This window comes from Coturnix japonica, chromosome 1 (genome assembly GCF_001577835.2).
Source record: "Coturnix japonica isolate 7356 chromosome 1, Coturnix japonica 2.1, whole genome shotgun sequence".
NCBI lineage: Eukaryota > Metazoa > Chordata > Aves > Galliformes > Phasianidae > Coturnix > Coturnix japonica.
This window is the reverse complement of record NC_029516.1, coordinates 120842613-120852564: the sequence shown is the minus strand read 5'-3', so window position 1 is coordinate 120852564 and position 9952 is coordinate 120842613. Positions and strand designations below refer to the sequence as shown.

General features: G+C 38.7%; 1 long non-coding RNA gene across 1 annotated transcript; it reads left to right on the top strand.

Moving 5' to 3' along the window:
* The first annotated feature begins 7659 nt into the window (after positions 1–7659).
* Positions 7660–9612, top strand: LOC116653499. The gene is made up of 3 exons (XR_004307481.1): positions 7660–7822; positions 7931–8083; positions 9344–9612. It is a non-coding gene; the product is annotated as an uncharacterized LOC116653499 (long non-coding RNA).
* Positions 9613–9952: the final 340 nt, after the last annotated feature.

The following is a 9952-nucleotide window of genomic DNA, read 5'->3' as shown; positions in this document are numbered from 1 at the left end:
ATCACTAAATTAAATGGGCAATTTTTGTAAACTGGCAAAGCAAGAGTTAAACTAATTCCTTAAATCTCCTTATAAAATGACAGCTCTTTGTAGAACTGCACCTACACTTATAGCTAACGATGCAAGATGCAAGGAAGTGGAGAATCAGACCCATTTGACTCTAATCCTACTGAGTAAAATACATATTTGTACATTAATCAGAGTGTGCACAGAAATACCTATGTAACAATGTGTAAGGAAATGAACAGATTAAAGCACAGAAAACTCCAGATGCTGGAAAAGATTTTGTGTCTTTATTTTTAGCAGTCAGCATCAGCAAGTTTGTCTTTCAAAGGAAGGAGAGAATCTGACTTCACAAAGACACTCGCATTTCAGGTCAGCGGTACTTAGTGAGTATTTCTGTTCCCAGATGGCTTCCTGAGTATATTTATAAGATGCAAGTAAATAAATAAATAAATAAGGACCCCTGTGAGTATTTCTGCATTCTCTGCATTTTAATCTGGACACAGATTAAAAGGAGGTGCTTCCCACTGCTTGTGTAACATCCACTAACCCAGCTCACATTGCAATGCCTGTCTGAATGAATTCAATACCAAAAGGACCAAAGGCACTTGGCCCCCAGTGCCCTACTAGAAGAACTACCAAAACCCAAAGAAAAGAATACACACATCAGCACCAAGAATCAGGCGCACGTTATTGCCAGTCTCTGTTATTTACTCCTGAAATACTCTACACAAGCAACAACAATGTACAATGATCTGATAAACAGTAATGTTTTTTTGTTGTTTTCCTTTCAAGGTCAGTTCCAAGAAACCTTTGCTAGAATCAGCTAATTAATTTTTGGCCTCTTTAACTACAGGGTATTTGAAGCCACACGTTATGAATCATTTTCAGTTGAGATATTAAAATCAGATTACAAGAGAAAAGCCTTGTAAATATTTGCTTTCAAATGAGTCTAAGAATAAATATATATTCAGTAATTCATCCATATTTAGCAGATATTAAAGAGACAAAGCATAGCTTTAAATTCACTTATCATTTTATACAAAGAAGGGAAATATGAAACTTGGCTTGATTAGCTTGTTTCTTCCTATGCTTTGTAATACCTTATTAAAATTTGAACTTTGAAATTGATATTATCAGTCAAATAATGTCAGTAGAAATATTTAATCTGTGGTTAGAGCTTTATTAATAGAACTTTTATTTGAAGTGTTTTATATCCAAAGGGAAAAATAATAAAAAGAAAGCCCGAAATGGACTTTGAAGGTTGATTTTACTTCACTGATTTCATTTTAAAACTCTACATAACTTGCTGCTAAAGAAAGCTCCCTTAATCTGTCTTCTCCACACATGTAAACTAGGTTTACTGGCCAGAGGATGGAACAGGTCGCCCAGGGAGGTTGTGGAGTCACCAACCCTGGATGTGTTCAAAGAACATTTAGGCAATGTGTTGAGGGACAGAGCTTAGTGAGAACTGTTGGTGACAGGCGACGGTTGGACTGGGTGATCACATAGATCTTTCCCAGCCTTGGTGGGAAATTCTATGTGATTCTATGAATTATAAGGCTACTGTGCTCTCACTCGGGAAACTGCTCTATTTGGACTGGGTGGTATCCAGGTCTTCATTCAACTCAAGGTTCAAATGGCCAACTACAGTATGCAGACTAAGATGAGGCTGTGGTTCTCACTGGGGAAGACTCATAAAAGATGTGTTCCCTTTCCTCCCCCACAGATAATATTTTAACAATTGAAGAATGCTCAGATGGTATAGAAGTGAAACAAGATAATTGTTGTTTCTTACCTGTTGTTTTTGGGGTTTTTTTGACAAATGAGTAATGTTAACTGATATACCAAACCCTCAAATTAAATGTAATTATTCTAAAGAAAATGAGGATGACATTTCAGAGCCTCCAAAGGTGACATTAGAAATAAAAATCACTTCAGAGTTTTGGCTATGGAGGAACTGTATTTATGGAAATCTGAGTGACTGTCATTTGTAGTATTCCATTTTGTGCTATAGTAATGTCCTTGAAAATAGATTTCAGTTTCCCTGTAAAGTATCTTTTCATCTCTACTGACACATGCACCAAATACTGCAGAGTGCGCCCTACAAAGAAATACATATGAGAGAATCATGAAGTCTTGCTGTGCATTCTTGTTTTCCTGGTAAATATTCTAGTTGTCAGCTCTGTCAGTTATGAATTTGCAATGATAGGATTTATCTTGAAAAGAGCTGAAAGAGATGGAAAAAGAGAAGATGAGAGAAAGAGGAAAGGAAAAAGGAAGAGGAAATGGGAAGGGAAATAAAGGAGGGAGAGAAGGAAGGAAGAAAGAAGTAAAGAAAGGATGAGCAGAAATGTGTCATATTGGGCAAATTACAATAAGAGTGAAGGAAGAAAAATACGAGCGCTGATTTCAGAGACAATCTGATTTTAGAAGTGTTCCATAATATTTAAGTCTTTCCAAAAAAAACTCCATTGCTTCTACTTATTACTTTGTTATCACCAATGTAATCCTTGTGGGTGGACAAAATAGAAGAAAGGCTGCACAATATCTACTTAAAAACTTGTGTATCAGACTTTGTTTCACTTATTCCACACATACATCGGTCTGAATATTCAATAACTAAAAATGTACTGGATCAAACTAAACTAAAAATTTAAGGATCAAAGAGGGAAAGAATGTTTGCCCCTTTTATATTGTTATAGTCAAGCTTTTGGGGTGAAACAGTTTGTTTCAGCAAGCTACTATAGAGTGATTTCTAACATATTTTGCAAACTTCATTCTGAAAGTACATGACAAGTACAGAGTTCAAAGTCCTGTCTTTAATCAGCTACGAGGCAGAGATCTAAACGATGTTTTGATTTATTTTATTTTTATTTTGCGTTTTAAATAAGAATGGTTCTGCCTTTGCAGATATCCCGATTTGAGGCTCTAACAGACACAACTGAAGTCTCCATATATAACAAAAAGAGCTAAAGAAATTGTTTTTCCAGGACTATGGAAGTGAGGATGAGAAAGGGGATGAACAGATATTATTGCAAGCATGAAGTGTTAAAAGATGTGTGATAAAATCACACAAAAAAGTTGTAGCAGGGAAGGTTTTATTATATTGCCAGAGCCGTTTCACAGTTGGTTGGCTTGCAGGAAAGGAAAACCTCTGCAGCTATTACTCTCCCCTGGTGATGCTCCTTTTTCTCCCCCAGCCCAACTGCAGGTGTCTGCTGGGTGCAGCCCAAGGCAGGAGGACCTTGCCATCTGTGGAGCTCCAGAAGATACTCACAGAAATTAACTTTAAATATTATTATTATTATTATTATTATTATTATTATTATTATTATTATTATTATTATTATTATTATTATTATTTCAAGCATCATTTCCTTTTCTAAGTTCCCCATCAATAAAAAAAAGTCTTTATTCAGGTATGGGAAAAAATAGTAACAACCAGAACTAAGGAGAATACAGTTCCTGCCAACTGCTTGCAGGGCAGAAGCTTTGAATCCATCTGCCCTTGAATTTAAAGAGAGAGATCTTCATGCAAAACAGGAAAAAAAACTGTCACGGGTTAACCAAAAATCTACCTGTGTCCATGACAGGGGGGCCACTGGCCCGCAGGGCCGCTAGCCCAAAAGAAAAAGGAAAAAGTTAATTAGCAAAGAAAACAGCAGCAACAATCTAAGGAGGCACACTTATTTACGAAATACTATTTCAAAATACAGGATAACACAATATAATACAATATAATTGAAATTAAGGTTAACAAATCAAGCAAAATAGGAGAGAGAATGAGTCCCAAAACCGAGAGGCCTACTGTAACTCTAGGCGAAATGGCTGGAAGGCTCCCACATGCTCCCCTGGATGCCAGGATTCAAAAAGAGATCAGTCCAGCCTGGGAGTGAGATTATATAGTGTCCTGGTCCCGTGACCCATCTCTGACCGTGTTGTTCTCTGGGATATGTAGTCTTCTTCTGTAAGCTGCACATTCAGTAAAATTATTCATGCTTTATATGATGTTATGATGTGGAATACTGATAGCAAAATTACAAAATTACAAAACCATGACATTCCACCCCTTATTCTAAATCATTACATTATGCTTAATACACACACACAGATATGTATAGTTGTGAGCAATCAGCTTATTTTCTTAACAATTTATATCTATTTCATGCAAATCCTTAAGCTGAGAACAAAACTCCATAACCTAACACACTATTATTTACTAATTTGAGGAAAATGGCAAAACTGTTGCCCACATTCTCCACCAAAATCTGTCACGGGTTAACCAAAAATCTACCTGCATCCGTTACAGGAGGGCCACTGAGACTTTGTTTCATCAAGGAAGGGATGCAACATATAAGTGGGCCAGAGACCAAGGGGTGGACTTAACTATGGACGCTATTGCTTAGGTTATTCATGACTGTGAAACATGAGGCCCACATGTGCACCCAGAGCCTGTCTTGCTTCATTTTGATTTTAGCTGGCTTTTTTGTAGCATAAGCATTGCTGTATGCATGTAGGTGTTATTGTTTGTAGCATTCAGGCTGCAGGATTGCAGTTACTTTTCCTGTGCCATTATTAGTACTTGCCCCTTCTTATTAGACCTTGACCATGTGACATTAATGGTATGCTAAAGAAAGCTTTTGAACTTTAGTGCTTTCATAAATGAAAAAACTGTTACCAGCTTTGAGATTGGTCACAATGATGAAGAAAAGGACTGATAACTGTGAGAGAACTTTTCTAGAAATCCTTCACTTCTAATTAATGTACTCCAAATATTTAGAATATTGTTTAGCTTAATTCATTCCCAAATGCCAAAGAGATATTAAACAAAGTATTCGTGTTTACTTTGACATTCACAAATTTGTCCTTAGCGTAGGACAATTTCAGAACAAGTGACCTTAAATGGAAGATTTTAGGAAGGAATCAGGCTGAGGATTCTGAGCATCATTGCTCTTGAGAATTTCTGTCCCAAACAGAAGTGGGAGCTTTTCAAAGTCCTTCCCCCAAAAGATTTGAAAGGCAAGTATTGCATGATTATGTTATCACTTTTTGTATTTCCTCTCCAGAACACGTTATTCTGTGTCATTTCAATTCTTCCATTAGAATGGAGGCATAAACTAGCATGAAAAGATGCAAAATAACACAATACTTTTTAATAGAGGGACACATCTGTGATGTTTTTTGTAGCAGTGTGATCTCCTCATTAACTACAGTTGGCTTAGCAGGGTTTGTATGTAATGATGACTCTAGTATGCATCTTTTGGGCAACTAGTTGGGTCTACCAACCAGAAGTGTGCATAGGTCTCTCCCCCAGAAATTGCCTGCGCTCAAAGTACCCTGTTTTCTTGGTCACACAGGGCATGCCAAAACATTGGTTTCCACTGGCAAAGGAGCAGCAGCCCAGCCATAAAGAGGGAAGGACCTGATCTCAAAGTCACTTACCCTTCTCCTTTCACTGAGTCCATGACAGGAGCCAGTTAAGGCATGCAGAAGATATCAGGGAGATGGAGGTTTGGAAAGGTGTGGCACGGAATCCTGAATGATACAGGAGAGGAGGCTGCTGATGTAGGGAGGGCAAATGGTGGCAGCCCAGCAGGCTGAACTTCCAGTGTTTGCGAGGAGCAGAGGAGGCAGAATGTGTGCTGTTCCATTACACATGCCAAGTGCATGATTGCTGCTGATGGAGAACAGAGTTTCAGCAAAGAAGCTGAGATCCCCATTGTGATGCAAAGGGGATGTTTCATCACTGAGGAACTGAGTTCCTGCTCAGTGGGTGCATGAACAGGAGAGAGACATCCCAACCCATCTGACATAACCCAGCTACCAAGGTAACGCAGCTGAACAGGCTTGGTGACTTCCTAAGAAACATCACGCAGAGTCCGTTTCTAAGGCTCTGATATTTCCAGCTTGAATTTAAGCGTGTGGTGACTCTCAGAAGGAGCATATCCTACAGTTGCTCAGCATGCAAACACAGCTATGACCTGAGCACTTGAAACAAGAGCTGAAATACATTTTAAGATAGGAAGCAGCAAAGCCACTCACTGTAGTACACAGTTCAGACAAAGATATAGAGTAGTTGATGTCTTTTTGGCTTGTAATACCATCTACATGACTGCAGTGTGAATTTCACTCTGACAAAACTGCAATCCTGCAATGCTAGGATTGCTACTGCCACTGAGAAACATTCAACCCCCCTGAGGAGACATTTTCTTTTTTGTTTAACTGGTTTAAGATATTTCTACACAGTACCAGTTTCAGTTTTCCTCTTTGATGAGTGAAACCAAAGTTTGGAGCCCAGCTTTTCAACAACTCTCACTCTACAGGAAAACATTATTGGTGGCTGCTGTGCACAGCCTTGCCCAGAGGGTGAACAGAGCCTTGATGGTGGGGCTGGCCACGGAGAGGGTCAAGAGCTCCTCAGTTCTTGGAGCAACATCTGGGGGCAGAACTGAAAGCAAAAATACTGCCATCTGCAGAGAAAAGAGCAAGAAATGTGAGGATAAGTCTGAATGAAAATGTTACACTGAAATAATTTTATTTATAAGACCTGTTGTACTGGTTTTATGTGGCAAGGTTTTGGTACCGCACTGTCCTATGTCATATCAGAGCAGATCCAGATGCTCCAGAGGGACCCACTACTGCCAGAGCTGAGCAGAAGCCTAGGCAGAATCAGGTCAGGAAGGATGGCATTGTGGACGGGACCAACATGGAGCAAGGGCAGAGAGTGGCCATGGAGGAGCAGCAGAGATAAAGCATTAAGAGCTGACTGCAGCCCCCATTCCCATTTCTCCTGAGGTGCTCAGGGCAGGGGGAAGTTAGGAAGATGGATGTGGGAAGGTGTTTTTAGTTTGCTTTTCATTCTTATTTCTCTTAATTTGTCACTGATATGACTGAGACCTTTCAGTCCATATCTCAGCTCATGAGCTTCTTCTCATTACATTTTCTCCATGTGCCTTTCTCAGGAGAGAGAATGAGAGAGCAGTATGGTGGTACTTAGCTGCCCATCAGTGTGAAATTACCACACCTGTACTTGCAAACATATGGGCTTTGTGATTATGGAAAGGCAATTCGACCCCTGTAATACTGACCTGTAGCAGCACCCAACTACCAGCTTGTTTTGTGAATGCAATTGCTTGTAACCTCACACGTGCATTCATACTGTCATATCATATTAAATGAGCTATAATTGTAGTCTATTAGAGTGCAATAACCTAAAAGTGATAGTGCATGACAGCACCTGTCAACACGTCACGGAAGATTGTATGGGATGCTGAATGATACCCATTTTATACCACATTAATGAGGCAGCTCATTCTTACCCAGTCGTAAATAAACAGGTTTCCATTTCTTTATACTCCCTCAGAAGCTTTATTTATTTATTTATTTTGTGCACAGGTCCACAGAAGTCATGATAATGTCTAGGAAAAGAGTATCAGAGTGCAGCTGTTAATGACAATGATGATGTTGTTTTTATCATTATTAAATGCTCTATGAATACATATTAATGTGACTCTTTCCATTTTATGGAGGAGAAGATAGTGAAAAATATAAGGAAAAACAAGATTGACTATGTTTAGTAAAGATTTAATGTAAAATAAATGAATTGCCTGATTGCTTCAGCAACACCCAATGAAAAGTATGGGCAGAAGCCTGCTCCTCTTCACATTGGTGGCTGTTCTGGGGTCGTGCTTTCATTTTTAATTTTTCTATTTGAAATGGAGGTGGAAAGAGAAAAGGAGAAATGACTGCAGAAAGAGGAAAGAGAGAGAGTAGGAGGCTTTCAGCAAAGTCAAAAGAAGAGCAAATATATCAAAGTGTATGTACAATGCCCATTATTTTCTGTAACCTGACTGGATCAAGGTATCTTGCTTTCAAATATCTGCTTAGGCCTCAGTCATAAATTACCACATGTGCTCTTGTGTAGGGCCATATGAGGAAAGGTCAACAGAGGCCTTGGCAAGCCCACATTTCCCCTCCTGGATACTGTCAGAAGTAACCTTCACCAACTACAAACAGTTTGGCTACATGTGGTTCAGACTCCAACTGGCTCAGCAGCACCTTTCTTTTTTAGTTTAAGGTGAGAGATGCCTTTAAAAGAAAGAAAATATTTCTCAGTATAAGTTAAAAAAAATATAGAGTTCGAATTCAGGAACCTGCTACTACTGAAAAGGTCACTACTTCTGAGGCAAAAGCTGGTCCTTTGCCAAGCACGTCCTGCAGAGCCCATGCAATGGTCATCATTTGTGATCCAGGAAAACAACCTCTGTTCCTTCTTTAATCTTTGAACTATTACAAGAAGAATAGATTATTAGAAACCACAGCCCACAAAGACACACCAGCTTCTTCCCAATGAGTGAAAATGAGTGATTTCAGTCTTGGGGTCTACAGAATAGCTTCACTGGAATATTTTGCCACTAATCTTAGTTTTTTCCTTCTTCCCCAAGAGAAGTGAGTTAAAATTTCTCATTTAGAAATCATGTCAACATCAGAAGCTTTTTAAAACAGTTGTTTTAAGAAATACACTACCTTGTTACCACAAGGACAAGGTTGTTCCACAAGTTGAAGGACAAGGAAGACTGACAGTCAACACTCAGATCAGGTGAAAATTGTTCCTAAGTGGTTACATTTGGCCAGTAATTGTGACTGAAAACAAAAATATTCTAATAAAGAGAAATTATTTCCCTATTTTCACGGTATTTCAAACTTTTGTTTTGTACACAGTATTTAAAATGTCTTTAAATAAATCAATTAATGAGTGCTTATATTCCTCCATCTAAATGAACTATTAACTTATTAACCCCAAATATTTTCTACTTTTTTTTTCCACTTTGCCAAGAAAAACAATACAATTTTATGCTTCAGATCAACCCAAAATGCTTGTGTTTTTGTTGTTGTTTTTTTTTTCACTTTGACATTTGAACCAAAGATACAATTATTCACACAACTCCACATTAAAATGGCTTGGATCTAATTGTGCATGTACGCACTTATTTGCTGTACGAGCTTATTGCTGTTCTTCTGCTTCTCACTTTACCCTTCTATTTGCTATTGTGCTTTATTCTAAGTCCAAATGTGGACTGTTAGGGGCAGACACTATTCCTTCCTGTGTCTCTGAAATGTGCGTTTAGGGCAACTGTCTTTTTACCTGTGGTAAATAAATGGAACAGGGCTGTGTTCATTACGCATACATCAGCCCTTCCAACACCTAGTTGCCATCTTTGTCACTGTGAATAATATTCCCAGCATGCAGGATTTGCTGCCTTCTATTTTTTCCTGAAAATAATAATTCAGTCTTCCAAACTAATCATTTAGCCTTTCATATTGATCCCGTCTACAGCCATGTGAATCAGAAGCCAGCTCAAGAAAAGAAGCACAACAGAATCCTTGCAGATTTCCATAGATGAGGAAGAGACTAAGTATTTGATTTCAAAACTGGAAGGCAGATGAAAGAAGCAGCAAATGACAGAGAAGGTTGGAAGAGCCTAGTTTCTGCCTGCTCGCCAATGTTGGCAATGGAAGAATAGATAAACAAATCAGTGCCTCTTGGTGTACATATAATTACCAGATCATTCAAATAAATCTTTATCTTTCACTGTCTCTCAGAGATTGGGGTGGAAAGCAAGATTTCATTCAACAGCAGCATCCAGAGTACTCTCAGTCATTCATAAATAACTTCTGCAATTTTTCAGTTGTTTTCTTTATTGACTTTAATGTACATATAAAGATTCATTTTATCCCTCTTCACCCTATAACTAGCAATGCAGTTGTCATGAATCTGCTTTCAAACAACATGAATGAACATAGAATGGCCTGGGTTGAAAGGGACCACAATGATCATCTAGTTTCAAACCCCTTGCTACGTGCAGGGTCACCAACCACCAGACCAGGCATGGCTAGCAGGGCGAGGGAGGTGATCCTGCCCCTATACTCTGTGCTGCTGAGGCCT